Here is a 17,315-nt window from a genome sequence, read left to right as displayed (position 1 = left end):
ATGGATAGTTTCTGTATATGCATATATCTCATATGCAATTACAACTTGAGTGCAAGACAATAATTATTTCTGTTTGTTTTGTCTTCTGAGAAGAATGGCTCCTTCTATAAAACTTGCCCTACTCCAGACAGTTTTGCCCACAGTATAACCTTTTCATCCTTCCATTATCCAGCTAAACCTTGGCCATGTGTAAGAACCAAACCCAAGATGGGATAACTAGAAACTTTATCTAAGATTATAAAATTTGAAATCAGAAAAGGCTTAAGATGTAAAATAGAAACTTTGAACCTGGTGGTTGCCAACTTTCCATCATGTAGCAAGAAATATGTAAAAAACTAATACACCCAACACAAGTGGAGAAGAACATATTAGATGAACCAGTCAGTGTTTGAGATCCAAATGTATTTTTGGTCCAGGTTCCTCCCTGCCTTTCTGTTGATTTGTTCAATGAATTGGATTTATTTAGCCAATAAACTTCACCCCAACCTTAGCCCTATATTACTTAGATTAGGATCTCTGATGTGTTTAACTGAAAGTCCTAAATAATTAAAGATATATTTGGATTCTTCAATGGCAGTGCAGAAAATATAGACCACTAATTGTATAATTGCTTGAGGATTTAAACAACTACATATCCTACTCATCTCCTGGGAATAGATACATATTATGTTATCCACTTAGTGAGCCAATGGCCAAATCTTGAAAACTTTTCTGAATGTCAGTACCAGATAATACATCTCCCCAGTTGAATTTAATTTGTCTTTCACAATCCAAATTTCAAAGCCATTCATATTTTCTGCATTTTCTCAGTATGTTGTCTCTGTTGAATTTTATTGATGGTTTAATTTAGCATTCAAATTTCTTTTCAGATGGGATTTCAATATTCTGTTAATTAAAATAAGAGCCTTTTAAAAGTAGCATGCAAATGTAGACACAAGATAAATACCTTTGAGTATTTGATTGTTAATAGATGACAACATATATTTTTGATATCTCTGGTATAATCCTCATTAAGATTACTGTCAGCAAGCTACAGTGCATCATATCAAATGGCAATGTAATGCACAGTAATTTCTATTTCTAATTCTACACTGTTCTTTAAAGCCCTATCATTCCTATTTTATTACAGTTGTTAAGCAAGACAAGAATATGTCATGCAAGCCAGTGTTTTACTAAACCATTTCACAGTGCACACTTAGTTACAGTAATAATTCATTTTATATGGCCTTAATATATATTATGAAGGCTATTTTGCAGAATGACAATTTTGTTGGCAGATAAAATAAAATTATGCTTTAATTTAAGTTGTGATGCAACAAAAAAATGAAGGAGTCTGATTTGATTATCAGCCATATCATTTGCATATGTATCTTAAGGGAAGCTAGTTATAAAATTGCATATTTATATGTGGTTGACTAAGATGTTTGGGAACTTAGACATAAAAATATGAATATATGATACTCTTTTGTTTCTCCAAAATCTTGTTAAAATTTTAGGGAATATAATATTCAGGGATATAATATTAAACTGAAATAATTTATACTATTCAATAGTCTACTTACCTTTGTATTACTAAATCTAATGAAAAGAGAAAGATTTCCACTCTGTGAGAAATAAGGTTAAAGTATTTGAAAATAATATATTTTTCAACTCTGATCATAAAATATGGTTTTAAAAATGTATTCAGGATTCAGCACTAATTCTTATAAAGGTAAGTTACATGTAATTAATGTAATTCCCACAGACTTCATCTTGATTCAAAACAGGCATCGATGTGTGAAAAGGTATACCATTGGGGCAAATACTTTAGGCTCACTTATGTCATTTCTTTCCTCTGGATCTCAGGGTTCTCTTCCATAAAATGAGAAGATTAGCTTAAATAATCTCTAATTCTCCTTTTGCTGTTGACATTTTAAAAAACCAATATGTATACTCTCAGACGGAGTAAAATAATTGAGTCTACCAGGATGTTTTAGATTTGGAGAGCTTTAATAACTCAGAAGATGCAAAGACTTTCAATATTTAGAGTAATAAAAATTTAGAATTAGAAAGCATCTGAACAGCTGGATATAAAGAATAGGAAAGTTGTTTGTTTTTTTTTTTCTCACCAAATAATTTTTTATCCTCATTCTATGTCTGTACCATATGTAAATTTTGAGGAACCGGTGATATATAAAAAGCAAGATTTAAAAATATGTATATTTATTAACAATATTTAATCCCCTGTCTCTTCCCCCATTTAAATTTGTAAACTGATCTCTAATTCATTACTTGAGAGGAGGCAAATGGGAAAGCAAAAATTAGAAGTTGCCTTTGTGTCTGGTGTGCTTTCCCCAGCAAAATGTCTAAGCTCAAAAAAAATCTTGAAAGTGGTAAAGATAAATGAAGGGGGGATAATAGCATAATATCTTTTTTTTAAAACATCTTTATTGGAGTATAATTGCTTTACAATGTTGTGTTAGTTTCTGCTGTATAACTAAGTGAATCAGTTATACATATACATATATCCCCATATCTCCTCCCTTTTGTGTCTGCCTCCCACCCTCCCTATCCCACCCCTCTAGGTGGACACAGAGCACCGAGCTAATCTCTCTGTGCTATGCGGCTGCTTCCCACTAGCTATCTATTTTACATTTGGTAGTGTATATATGTCCATGCGACTCTCTCACTTCGTCCCAGCTTACCCTTCCCCCTTCCCGTGTACACAAGTCCATTCTCTATGTCTGCATCTTTATTCCTGTCCTGCCCCTAGGTTATTCAGAACCATTTTTTTAAAATTTAGATTCCATATAAGAGCATAATATCTTGAAGGGGAAAAAATAGTCATGAAGCTAAAAGGGATATTAAACCTGGTTGGGTAATAGGAGGAAAATAAGGAGAGTTGTAAAGGTCCTTAACACAGAAGTAACAATAAGCCCTGGTGCTTAGGATCACTATGAAGGATTGATGGAGGTGTCAGACAGAAATTCCTGAATAGCACAGCTAGAGATGGGGGATCACAGATGATCTCAAAGAATACTCCTGTAACCCAGTCATGGCACAGAAGTAGCAGGTTATTTCTAGACCAAAAGGAACAATGAGAGCAGGAATAATAGACATTTAAGCCACAACGTTTATTAACCTGTTACTAAGGCTCAGATGCAGCCTCTCCTGATTAAGTTTTCTGAATTATCCTAGGATAATGAAACAAAAACAGGTCAAGGAAGAAAGGGACTTGAATTCAGAGCTAGTGTTGAGATACACAAAATACGTGTTTTTTTTTTTTTTTTTTTGCGGTACACGGGCCTCCCAATGCCGTGGCCTCTCCCTTTGCGGAGCACAGGCTCCGGACGCGCAGGCTCAGTGGCCATGGCTCACGGGCCCAGCCGCTCCGCAGCATGTGGGATCTTCCCGGACCGGGGCACGAGCCCGTGTCCCCTGCACCGGCAGGCGGACTCTCAACCACTGCACCACCAGGGAAGCCCAAAATACGTTATTTTTTAATGTCATTGTTCTTGCACAACTAAGTCTATGGACTAAGATTCATTATCATTGAATTAATTTTTAAGGTAGCGTGAGAGAATGAAAGGCAAGATTCAAGAATTTTCTAATGAGCTGCATTAGAAAAAATACAAACTATACTATGTGCACCTACATGAATGAATTGCAGAAATGTACAGTAATTCTGAAAAAAGAAGAAAGACATTAAAATCTTTATATACTATGATTTTATTTACGTAAATTTAAATATAAGTAGTATTAAACCATGGTCCTCGATAACAGGATCATAGTTACCTTGGATGTGAAGTAATATCTGGGAAGGGGCATAAGAGAGAGGGCCTTTCCTTTGTCCCACTAGTATTCCTTTGCTTCATCTGAACATTGATTATGTGGGCTTTTTAAAATTTGTGATAAATTAATCCAATTTCATAATAATGATCTATATTCTTTTTGCTTGTTATTTATGTTTTGGTAAGTATTTTGGTAAAAAAGGTATGTTGTGTATTTCCAACTAGGGTTTACTCTAAGAATGCGAGAATGCTACAATTTCAGGAAATCTTTAAATGTAAGTCATTACAGTAGTAATTTAGAATAGAAAAATCATATAATTATAAAAGTCTAATTAAAACTCCAAATTAAAAATAAATAGAAGCTACATTCATAATATAGAAACACTTTGCATTAAAATGACATCAACTTCTTCTAAAATATAACGCATTTTATGAAAAATGTAAAACTATATATCACTTCAAATATTTCTGGCTTGGTAGGGATTTGGGGGTGAGTGATCCTTCGGATCCCTCTTGATAGTCAATCCCAGCCCCACACAACCCTGCATAGGTGCTGGGAACACCAGAAACTCTAATTTCTAGAAGAAAAAATAGAAACAGATAAGTTTGAGTTCATTAGAAGGAGGGGTCAAGCTGTCATCATGGGCAGAGCTGAGAAGCAGGCACCCAAATTCCATCTAGAAGGCCAAGCTAATGCCACAGACTGATGCAGGAGTCACAACTGCCTGGGCTCCCTAAGTAAGGAAAGGGCAGGGGCACTGAACCCCTTCTCCAGGCCCCTGAGGCAGCGGGTAGACAAACTTGGCTTCTTGTAGCCTAGAGGCAGGAGGAGGTCCATCCTGGAATGTGTGGGTGTGTGTTTATATGTATCTGTGTATACACTGAATTAGGGAACACTGAGCCACTATTCCTAGGGAAAATATAGAATTCACATCCTGGGAGACTCTGGTCACACACTTCCACCAACAAATCAACACATAACCTTGTTTTTAATTGAAGTATAGTTGATTTACAATATTATATTAGTTTCAGGTATACAACATAGTGATTCAGTATTTTTACAGATAATACTCCATTTATAGTTATTACATAATAATGGCTATAATTCCCTGTGTTGTACAGTACATCCTTGTTGTTTATCTATTTTAACATAGTAGTTTGTATCTCTTAATTCTATACCCCTATCTTGCCCCCCATTCCCTCTCCCCAAACTAGTAAACATGAGTTTGTTATATCTCTGAGTCCATTTCTGTTTTGTTATATTCGTTCATTTGTTTTAGTTTTTTAGTTTTCACATGTAAGTGATAACATGCAGTATTTGTTTTTCTCTGTCTGGCTTATTTCACTAAGCAAAATACTCCCTAGGCTCACCCACCTTGTTGCAAATGGCAGAATTTCATTCTTTTTTTATAGCTGAGTAATATTCCATTGTGTATGTATGTGTTTGTGTGTGTATCTCACAACTTCTTTATCCATTCATTTGTTGATGGACACTTGGGTTGCTTCCATATCTTGGCTATTGTAAATAGTGCTGCTATGAACATTAAGGTGCATGTATCTTTTCGAATTAATGTTATCATTTTTTCTGGGTATATACCTAGGAGTGGAATTGTTGGACCACATGGTAGCTCTATTCTTAGGGTTTTTTGTTTGTTTGTTTGTTTGCGGTATACGGGCCTCTCACTGTTGTGGCCTCTCCCGTTGAGGATCACAGGCTCCGGACGCGCAGGCTCAGTGGCCATGGCTCATGGGCCCAGCCGCTCCGCGGCATGTGGGATCTTCCCAGGCCAGGGCACGAACCTGCATCCCCTGCATCGGCAGGCGGACTCTCAACCACTGCGCCACCAGGGAAGCCCTATTCTTAGTTTTTGAGGAACCTCTATACTGTTTTCTATAGTGACTTTACCAATTTATACTCTCACCAATGGTGTACAAGGGTTCACTTTTCTCCACATCCTCTCTAACATTTGTTATTTGTAGACTTTTTGATGTTAGCCATTCTGACAGGTGTGAGGTGATATCTAATTGTGGTTTTGATTTGCATTTCTCTGATGAGTAGCAGTGTTGAGCATCTTTTCATGTAGCTGTTGGCCATCTGTATGTCTTCTTTGGAAAAATGTCTGTTCAGGTGTTTTGCCCATTTTTTGAATGAACTGTTTGGGTATTTTTTTTATATCAAGTTGTATAAGCTGTTTATATATTTTGGATAGTAACCCCTTATTGGTCATATCATTTTCAAGTATTTTCTCACATTTAGTCGGTTGTCTTTTTGTTTTGTCAGTTTCATTTCCTTTGCTGTGCAAAAGCTTTTAAGTGTAATTAGGTCCCATTTACATAACCTTGTTTTGTGTATTTCTGTTTAGACAACTTGTTTAATGTATATTGTTGACTTATTACCATTGAACTCACAGCCAACAACACTATAACTCATGCCTGAACAAACCGTATCTAACAAGCATATTTTCTCCATAAGGCACATCACAACCTTCTTGCACTTAGGAACACTAGAGAGCTCTTCACTACTATTCTGGTGGGTGGGGTGACACTTAAAATAGCAAAGTCACCAACAATAAGCAAAAAATGCAGAAAACATGGTATTAAATAGACCACAAAAAGGATACCTGTATAGACTTGAGAGATGAAACAAGAAGATAGGGCATCGAATTTTTCAGCCTCATCTGGTGTGCATCGGGCAACTCAAATTTTTGCTACTGTGTGCGTGTTTCACAAAGGATGGCAAAATCCCCTTGAGTATTGATTTAGGGGTTACAGATAAATTTTAGTAAGTTCGTGAATTCACAAATATGGAATCCATGAATGAGTATTTACTATGTTTAATTTGTTTAAGCAGCTTAAAGGGAATAAGGGCATAATATCTTTTTTTAAAAAACATCTTTATTGGAGTATAATTGCTTTACAATGATGTGTTAGTTTCTGCTTTATAACAAAGCCAATCAGCTATACATATACATATATCCCCATATCTTTTGAAATGTATAATTTTTTAAAATCAGCTGTACTTATTTATTAGTGATTTTGTTTTATTGAGAGTTTTCCTTGTTTATTCACATAAAACTTTTTATCAAAAAAAATTTACTTATAATTTTTACATGAACAGTGTAAAAAAAAAATCAATTTTTTCTTCTTCTCAAACAGCAGAAGCCCACTCAAGATAGCTTAAGTAAAAAAGAGATTTGTATAAGATTTTTATGAGATTTTTGTAAAAGATTTTTATTAGGCAATCCTCAATCTCATAGACTTTGGGTCAAAGCACGTATTATTTGGAAGGGAAACAGGCTAAAGAATTGATTCTGGACATCATTTTATAATTAAATATATGACTCTAAAGAAGAGAACAATATGAAAAGTTCCTATAGATAATAAAGAATACCTTAAAACAATAATAATAAAACTATTATAAAATGGGATAGTACTGGAAATAAAAACCACTTAATGGAACAAAATAGCAGAAACAACATATATGTAGGTGTCTAGTATTTGAAAAGGTCGCATTTCAAATTGTGGACAGTTAATCAGTCAATCTGAATAGAAAGTGTTGGCTGAGTTCCAGTTTGGCACCCTTGATCATCCATTTTACATTTCCACTCTAATAGACATCTCAACCTCACAGATCCAAAGTAGGGATCTTGTTTCCCCTCAAGCTAGCTCTTTCCATTTCAACCAATGACAAAACTCTCTACTTGATTACTCAAAATGAAAATCTTATAATCTTACTTGATTCCTCCCTTTTCCTTAATCCTAATACTAGCTAAAGTAATTGCAATAAAAAAGAAAACTATGCTCCCATTAAAATAATGAAGTAGATCTATAAGATTGTATACAAAAATTACCCTGATAAGAGTTTTAAGTAGTATAAGCATGAAACAAACAAAAAACATAATCATGTTTATGTATAATTTTATAGAGAGCATAATAAAATAAATGTAACTAGAATTGAATACAGCAGATTATTATTAGTAATTATTTCTGATGTGACAGATGTGATGGTATGTGCTTAGTTTATCACTTTGTCTTTGTGGATTCACAGGAAGACCACATTTCTCAGTCTCACTTTGAGTCATAAGGAGGCTAGGTGGCTTGGTTTGTTTCTAAAACGGGGTCATAGGGTGAGAATGATTTAAAACACTTCCAGTACTGGCCCCTTAAAAACTTCAGATGCAAACCTCCAGTAATAACCTTTGAGGCCCTATATTACAAATCGAGAAGTTACAAGATAGATGAGGGCTACACTAACTTACATCAAAGTTTGGGTGAGAAATAAATATTTATTATGCTAAGAGACTGCTTAATATACCTTCGAAATAGGTTAATGAGAACCTATTAATTCTTCTAGGTATTTGTTCTTTAATTCTTCTAGGTCTTTGTTAAAAATTTCTTGCATCTTCTTGATCTTTGCCTCCATTCTTTTTTTGAGGTCCACCATCATCTTCACTATTATTATTCTGAATTCTTTTTCTGGAAGGTTGCCTTTCTCTAGTTCGTTTAGTTGTTTTTCTGGGTTTTTTTCTTGTTCCTTCATCTGGTACATAGTCCTCTGCCTTTTCATTTTGTCTGCCTTTCAGTGAATCTGGTTTTCCTTCCACAAGCTGCAGGATTGTAGTTCTTGCTTTTGCTGTCTGCCCTCTGGTGGATCTATCATAGTATTTAGCATGTTGTTGCAATTATTTTCTTGTCTGCACTTTCACTAAATAGAACCAACACTTTCGTATATATCATTTTACTGACTACTGTGTTGGCATTTGCTCAAGCATGTTATATGCTTAAAAATTTTGTTCTAATTTATTTAATGAATTCTTCATTCATTCTTGGAGGTTCTTTATGTCTTTTGTAATAAATGGAAGGATATCCTAGGCTTTTACCAACAGCTCCATTATTAATATAGTTTGTATTACAATAAATGTTAAAATATTTACATGATTTCACTAAATGAGTATGTTATAGCATTCTTAAATATAATGTATATGTAGCTGGAGCACACAAGATTATTCAGCATCTGTGACAATGTCTTATTAAGACAAATAATTCTGAAAACATTCTAGCATGTACTTTCTTGACTATCAAAATATTTTAATGCATTTATATGCATAGTATAGAGCTATTCATTTTTTATTTGAAAAATTAGAATTTTAAATTTCTTTTAAGTAGTGAAATAAGTTTGATTCATTCTTACCTGCCATGCCCCCCTCAAAATTCATTATTTTTTAAGCCATTCCCTTCATATGCTTCCCTGTTATTTCTCTACTTGTCAAAGAATAATAACTATAAAAACGATTGTCTCTTTCTTCACACTGCATCAGCCATGTTCTGTGGAATTTCATGGTAAAATTCATTTTGAGAAATTATGTTCTGACTGATTCATTCAGATAATTTGACCCATCAGGATATAACGAAGAATGAATTTTGGAAATCAGAGACATTGTGCAGTATTGAAGCCATCTTTTTTTTAAGGTCACAATGAATTATGCATGTCATGCAGAAGACTTTCTTTTAGATTTCCAGATAAATGAATCTATTACTCTAAAAAAAATTTAACAAGTTTATTACATATTGTATGGGTGTTTGTTTAGCTGTCTAATTACAATAGAAATCTGAGAGAAGTCCCTTTCCCTATACATTAAACCCATTTCAATGAAATCATAGCACAGGGAGATCAACTTGGTTCTTTGTGACCACCTAGAGGGGTGGGATAAGGAGGGTGGGAGGGAGATGCAAGAGGGAGGAGATATGGGGATGTATGTATATGTATGGCTTATTCTCTTTGTTATAAAGCAGAAACCAACACACCATTGTAAAGTAATTATACTCCAATAAAGATGTTAAAAATAAATAAATAAACAAAAGGAAATATAATTATAGTTGTTCTAATATTTTCCCTTGTAAACATTTTGTTACATTGTATTGCTATGCAATTATACCAACTTTTAATATAGGTAACTTTTAACTTCTTTTGAGATCTAAGGACTCTATCCCTCCAAAATAATACATGGGGGTATTTCTTTTAAAATTTATAATTTTATATATATTATATATAAATTATATATCTAATTATCTCAGTTTCTTTTAAAAATGTGTTGGAAACAGAAAGGAACAATTGAATAAAACTGACAATTGAAGACAAGGACAGGTGTCATATTTCCTCTATTTCAAAAATCAAGCTTGAAAAAAAAGTGGTGATATCAGATAATTTAGAGAAAAGGAAAGATGAAGTTAGTCAGTAAAAAGCTATTTTGCCTAAAGTATTTCTTCTTATTGAGTAAGGACAATTTTTATCTCTGTCCTTATCAATTGTAGCTTCAGACCAAAAAAAAATGATATACCTTATATTTATGAAAGATTTAAATGCTAATGCATTTTGAGATCAAGAAATGGAATGAATGACTCAACCTCACTAACATATATAGATAAAAATTGGAATTCTGATGATTGAAAATAACCAAATATAAGCTGTATGTCATGTTTTATCAGTCTGAATATTTAGAATATGATTTTCCTTTTTTAAAAATACTTGTAATAAAAATTTCCATTAATGTATAACTGCCCAGAGTCAGAACTTAAACCAGATTTTCCATTCCTGAGATCTTTAAAAATTACTGGAGAACACCTTCATTTTCCATACATCCATTCTGTGTGCCCAAAGCCCCGTCAGAGGCAGATCTAATTTTTCTCTTTTGTAGTGTCCCTGCTGCATTCTTAGTTTGGTTTCCATCGTGTTTTGGCTATCTTCTTGTTTGCGAGTCATGATTCTGTTCCTAGTGTCAGCAGCTGATCATTCCACTGTAACTTTAGCAATGGAATACTGATCATAATTTATTCTCAAAAATAGGATAGGCCTAATAATAGTTATTCTTGAAAACTAAATTGCAAATATACCCTGAGGGTCTTTTTCCAGTCTTTCTGCCCAGATTCACAAGGCAGGCAGCAACTCACTGACTCCCTTCCCCTGCCACCACCAGGGATCTTTAGGGAATTCCTTGACTCATATCCCAAGCCTAATTGGACACTTGGCTCTTATGATGGAGTTTTTATTTCCCAAGGTTAGTGAACACAATGGACAAATTGGATCAATTTGCTGTAAGGGATGGACTGTGAAATAATACTTAAAAAAAAAATTATCTGTGTCCCCAGTTCCTGTTAATATTTGGCCTTTGACACCACTTCCTCTCATGGAGTACCTAAAACCCTTGTAATTTCCTGAATGATAGAAGCATCTGACACTGAGCTCCTAAATCCCTTGGAATTTCTTGGATGATATGAGCATCTTTTGTTCTAATGAAGTGAAACTTAATGGGCTTCTGGATGGAGGCTGGTCACTAGAAAGAACAAGCCATGATTAGAAGCTTGGAACTTTCAGCCCTATGCCCCCACCAAGAGAGGAGAGGGGCTGGAAATGAGTTAATAATCAATCATGCCTACATAAATATCCCTAAAGTATGGGATTTGAGTAGCTTCCAAGTTGGTGTACACATCCAGTTGCTAAGAGTGTGGGGTACCCCATCTCCAAGGGGACAGAAGCTCCTGTGCTCAGTACCCTTCAGGACCTCACCCTATGTATCTTTTTATCTGTATGTTCATTTGCATCCTTTAAAATATCAATATCTTTTGTAATAAATTAGCGGTAGTAAGTAAACTGTTTTCCTAAGTTCTGTGAGCCACTCTAGCAAATTATTAACTCTAAGTAGGGGGTCATGTAAACCCTGATTTATAGCTGGTCAGTCAGAGTAACAGCCTGAACTTTCTAGAAACCTGGACCTTTGGCTGGCACCTGAAGTGGGGTCCAGTCTTGTTGGATTGAGCCTTTAACCTCTGGGGTCTGCATTAATTCAAGTAGTGTCAGAAGGGAATTGTTGGAGGACACCCAGCTGGTGTTAGAGAATTGGTTATTGTGGGGAAAAAATCACACATCCAGTATGAGAAGTATTTTAAGTGTGAGAGAAAGTAAAGGAAAACACAGTGAGTTTTTCTGTACAATAAGGGACGTTTGAATATCAATGAAGAAATCTGTAGAAAGAGGAACTTATGCTAAATATGGGTGGACCTATTAGTGAGACTATTTCCAGAGGTAACTTGAAAAATACAACATAAGCCAAATAAAATTGTGGCTATGGTTAAAGAAATTTTCATGCAGAATGTCAATAGTGTCAGTTGGCTTCTTTTGCTACTTTTGGTATGTTGTTTTAAGAAAGAGGTGATTTATTAAAGAGCTATTCATTTTTTAAGCAGAACTTGTAGAAATATGTCTACCCTAGAACTTTGAGTTGAAAAACAAAACTATTTTTCATTCTCAATCTTTCCAGCTGGTAACACATTCTCAAAGCAAGAAATAACCTCAGGGAAAAGATTAAATCCAGGATGCTTTTAGTAAAATATGGTCTTAGGCTTTAGATCAAATTATGGGTGAGGCTATAGGGCCTTTTGTTAAGACTTCAGGATGATTTAAAATGATGCTCATAAACACTCTTAGAGCATCTACAAAGTGTAAGTGAATTGTTTTAGAGCATTCTGACTTTCAACCCAAGGTAGACACATAATCTTTTGTAAATCACCTCTCTGTGTGCTCTCAAGTGAATGTGGCCACATGAGTGACTTCAGCTACACTTTGTAGAACAGAAGAAACACCCACTGACCGTAGTCAATTCATATTTAATAGAAAGTTACTGAGGTGGTTTGTTCCATAGTATTAGATAAATGATACGTAAATAAAATCAATATAGAAAAATATAAGAAGTTAATAGAAGTGTATGGTAGGTGTGAGTGCTCAAAATTCTCTATACTTTTTAGCAGATGTGAAATACTGCATCATAAACCATTTTTAAAGAAAGCTGTAATATAACCCTATATTAAGTTTAAGTTTTAATAGTTGCCACATGAATGATTTTCTAATCATCAGGTTATTCTTGTAATTAGAGGAATGATGATTTACAGCTAACATTTATAATAGAGAATTTCTGTATTCCTGTAGCATTGAGATTAATATTCCAGCAAGAATTTACACCTCTAATAAAAATTCCATTTATGTAAGAATACACACTGAATGTGTATTCAGTCAATGTATACAAGTTGAACTGTACTCTTTAATAATTAAAAAAAATTATAACACAAACATAATGCACAGAGACTGTGTCAAGGCCATTTGTATAAGAGCTTGCTTGAGATCATTCCCCATTTTTAGAAAATATTTGTTTACAACATTATGCCAATGATAACCATTAACTCTAGATCTTTACATTTGAAAATATAGTATCATTTCACTACGTTTAAACATTTAAAAAACGTATTCATCTGGATATATATTTATTTTTGACAACTTTTTTGGGCATGAGTCTTTCCTATTTATGTAATTTACTTTTCCAGTGCTAATTTTTGTTTTTCAGTTTATTTTAACTAGTTCTACTCTGAAACCCATCTAACATCAATAATACTATTTTCACACTTCCTCAGTAGTTAAGTTTATTTTAACAAATCAGTAAAGTTACAAGATACAAAATCAACATACAAAAATTGATGGCATTTCTATATACTAACAATGAATTATCCAAAGAGGAAATTAAGAAAATTCCATTTACAATAGCAGCAAAAAGAGTAAAACTCTTAGCAATAACCTTAACCATAGCTGTGAAAGACTTGTATACAGAAAACTATAAAACATTGATCAAGGAAATTAAAGAGGACACAGATAAAAAGATATCTCAATAAAATTACTAAAATATGTAAAGCTATGCAAAAAGATACACATGAAAGCATTATAGGTTAAAAAAATGTAAATCTTAATATATCCGAGTAACCTATGGAAGGCAGGGAAAAGAAAACAGATATGAAAAAGAAAACAGAGACATGAGCAAACTGAAAACAAAAAATAAAATGACTTCAATATTCATTCATGATAAAAACTTTCATTTAAGTGGCGATAGGAAACATATCTCAACATAATAAAGGCCATTTATGGCAAACCCACAGCCAACATCATACTTAATGGTGAAAAGCTGAAAGCCTCCCTGCTAAATTCAGGAACAAGACAAGGATTCCCGCTCTGGCCACTTCTATTTAACATGCTATTAGAAGTCCTCACCACAGAAATCAGACAAGAAAAAGAAATAAAAGGTATCCAAATTGGAATGGAAGAGGTAAAGTCTCACTATTTGAAAATGGCATGATACTTTGTATAGAAAACCCTAAATTCTCCACCCAAAAACTATTAGAACTAATAAATGAATTCAGCAACATTGCAGGATACAAGATTAATATACAGAAATCTGTTGCATTTCTATACACTAATAATGAAATATCAGGAAGAGAAAGTGGAAAACAAACAAACAAACAACAATCCCATTTAAAATTGCATCAGAAAGAATAAAATACCTAGAGATAAATTTAACCAAGTAGGTGAAAGACATATACTCTGAAAACTATAAAATATTGATGAAGGAAATTGAAGATGATACAAATAAATTGAAAGATATTCCATGCTCTTGGATTGGAATAATTAATATTTTAAAATGGCCATACTACTCAAAGCAATCTACGGATTTAATTCAATCACTTTAAAAACACCCACGGTATTTTTTACAGAACTAGAAGAAATAATCCTAGAATTCATATGACACCACATGAATTGCCCATGAATTGCCCAAGTAATCTTAAGAAAAAAATAACAATACTGAAGGTATTACCTTCCCAGACCTCAGACTATACTACAAAGCTACAGTAATCAAAACATTGTGGTATTGGCACAAAGACAGACATATAGATCAAAGGAACAGAATAGAGAGCCAAGAAATAAACCATGCATCTACGGTAAATTAATCTATGACAAATTAGGCAAGAATATGGAGTGGAGAAAATACAGTCTTTTCAACAAGTTGTGCTGGGAAAACTAGACAGCTACTTATAAAACAATGAGATTTAGAATGTTCCCTTACACCATATAAAAAAATGAACTCAAAATGGATTAAAGACCTAAATGTAAGACCTGAATCCATAAAACTCCTAGAGAAAAACACAGAATACTCTTTGACATAAATCATGGCAATATTTTGGTGTATCTGTCTCCTAAGGAAAAAGAAATAAAAGAAAAAATAAACAAATAGTGTCCAATTAAACATAAAAGCTTTTGCACAGAAAAGTAAACCACTGACAAAAACAAAAAGACAACCTACTGAATTGGAGAAAATATTTGCAAATGATATGACCCATAAAGGGGTTAATTTCCAAAATATATAAACAGCTCATATAACTCAATAGCAAAAAGCAAACAACCAATCAAAAATAGGCAGAAGATCTAAACAGACATTTTCTAAATATCACATACAGATGGCTAACAGGCACATGAAAAGATGCTCAACATCCCTAATTAATAGAGAAATGCAAATCAAAACAACAATAAGATATTACCTCACACCTGTCAGAATGGCTAACATCAGAAAGTCTATAATTAATAAATGTTGGTGAGGATGTGGAGAAAAGAGTCCTTTTACCCTGTTGGTGGGAATGTAAATTGGTACAGTCACTGTGGAAAACAGTACGGGGATTCAAAAAAACTAAGAATAGAGCTACCATATGACCCAGCAATTCCACTCCTGGGTATAAATCTGGAAAACACAAAAACACTAATTCAGAAAGATAGATGCACTCCAATGTTTGTAGCAGCACTGTTTACAATGTCCAAGATATGGAAGCAACCCAAGAGCCCATCAACAGACAATTGGATTAAGAAGATGTGAGATATATACATATCATGGAATACTAGTCAACCATAAAAGAAAGAATGAAATAATGCATTTTGCAGCAACCTGAATGGACCTAGAGATTATCATACAAAGTGAAGTTAAGTCAGAAAGACAAATACCATATGATATCACTTATATGTGGAATCTAAAATATGATACAAATGAATTTATTTCCAAAACAGAAACAGACTCACAAACAGGTAACAAACTTATGGGTACCAAAGGGGAGAGGGAAGGGGGGAAGGGCAAATTAGGGATATGGGGTTATCAGATCCAAACTATTATTTATAAAATAGATAAGAAACAAAGATATATTTCATAGTATAGGAAATTATAGCCATTATCCTGTAATAATTTATAATGAAGTATAATTTGCAAAAATACTGATTCACTATGCTGTACTCCTGAAACTAATATGATATTGTAAACCAACTATACTTCAATAAAAAAATAAAATAAAATGACAGACAATTTTTTACATGTCAATAATTATGTTAAATGAAATTGGTCTAAAATTACAACTTAAAGACAGAGATTGGCAGAGTGGATTAAAAGGAGCAATCAACTATATGCTTTCTCCAGTAAATTCACTTCAAACATAATGAAATAGGAAAGTTGACATTAAAAGGATGCAAAAGTCACATCATCATGCACACTTTAATCAAAACAAAGCAAGATTGGCTATGTTAACATCAGATAAAGTAGATTTAGAATCAAAGAAAGTTACCAGCGTCAGAGAGGGACAACACATGAAGCAATCATCCAAGAAGACAGCAATCCAAATGTTTGTCCAATATATAATAGTGACAAAGTATATTAAGAAAAGCTAATAGAATTGAAAGAAGAAATAGATAAATCCACAATTATAGTTGAAGTCTTCCATATCCCTCTCTCAAAAATTGATAGGACAACTAGATAGAAATATAAAAGAATTAACATCACCATCAATCAAAAGGATACATATAAAGCACTTAAACAACAATAGTAGAATACACGTTCTTTTCAAGTGTCGATGAAACATATACCAAGATAAACCATATCCCATATCCTGGCCCATAAAACAAAGCTTGATAAATTGAAAATAATTGCTGTCATACAAGGTGTACTGTGAGGCCACAATAGAATCAAACTAGAAATCAAAATAGAAAGAAATTGAAAATTTTCCAAAGATTTCTAAACTAATCCCATAGTTCTACATAATCCATGGAGCAAAGAGGAAGTATCAAGGGAAATTTTAAAATACAGTAAATGAAAATGAATATACAACATATCAATATTTGTGAAACACATATACTCACTTTGGGGAAGAGAAAGCACTTCAAGTCAATAATCTAAGAACAGAAACCATGGATATTTAAAGCAGAAATATCAATAGAAATGAATTAAAGTGAATAAAAAACATTGTTTGGAAAGCTCAATAAAATTGGTAACCTTTAGCAAGACTGACAAAGAAAAAAAAAGACACAAATTATGAATATCAGGAAAGTACAGACTCTGCAGATATCAAAAGGACAATAAGAAAATACTATAAACAACGCTAAACACATAAATTTGACAATTTAGATAAAACAGACCAATTCCTCAAAAAGTAGCAGTTACTAAACTTTCTCAATATGCAGCAGTTAATTTGAATAGCCTTATAACTCTAAAGAAAATTTAATTCCTAACTAAAAGTCTGTGTAAAAAAACTTCCAGAGCCTAATGGTTTCACTAGTGAATTCTACCAAATATTGAAATAAGAATTAAAACCAATTCTATGCAATTTCTTCCAGGAAATAGGAGAGGAGGGACCATTTCCCAA

This window comes from Globicephala melas, chromosome 16, assembly GCF_963455315.2.
Source record: "Globicephala melas chromosome 16, mGloMel1.2, whole genome shotgun sequence".
NCBI lineage: Eukaryota > Metazoa > Chordata > Mammalia > Artiodactyla > Delphinidae > Globicephala > Globicephala melas.
This window is presented reverse-complemented; position numbering follows the sequence as displayed.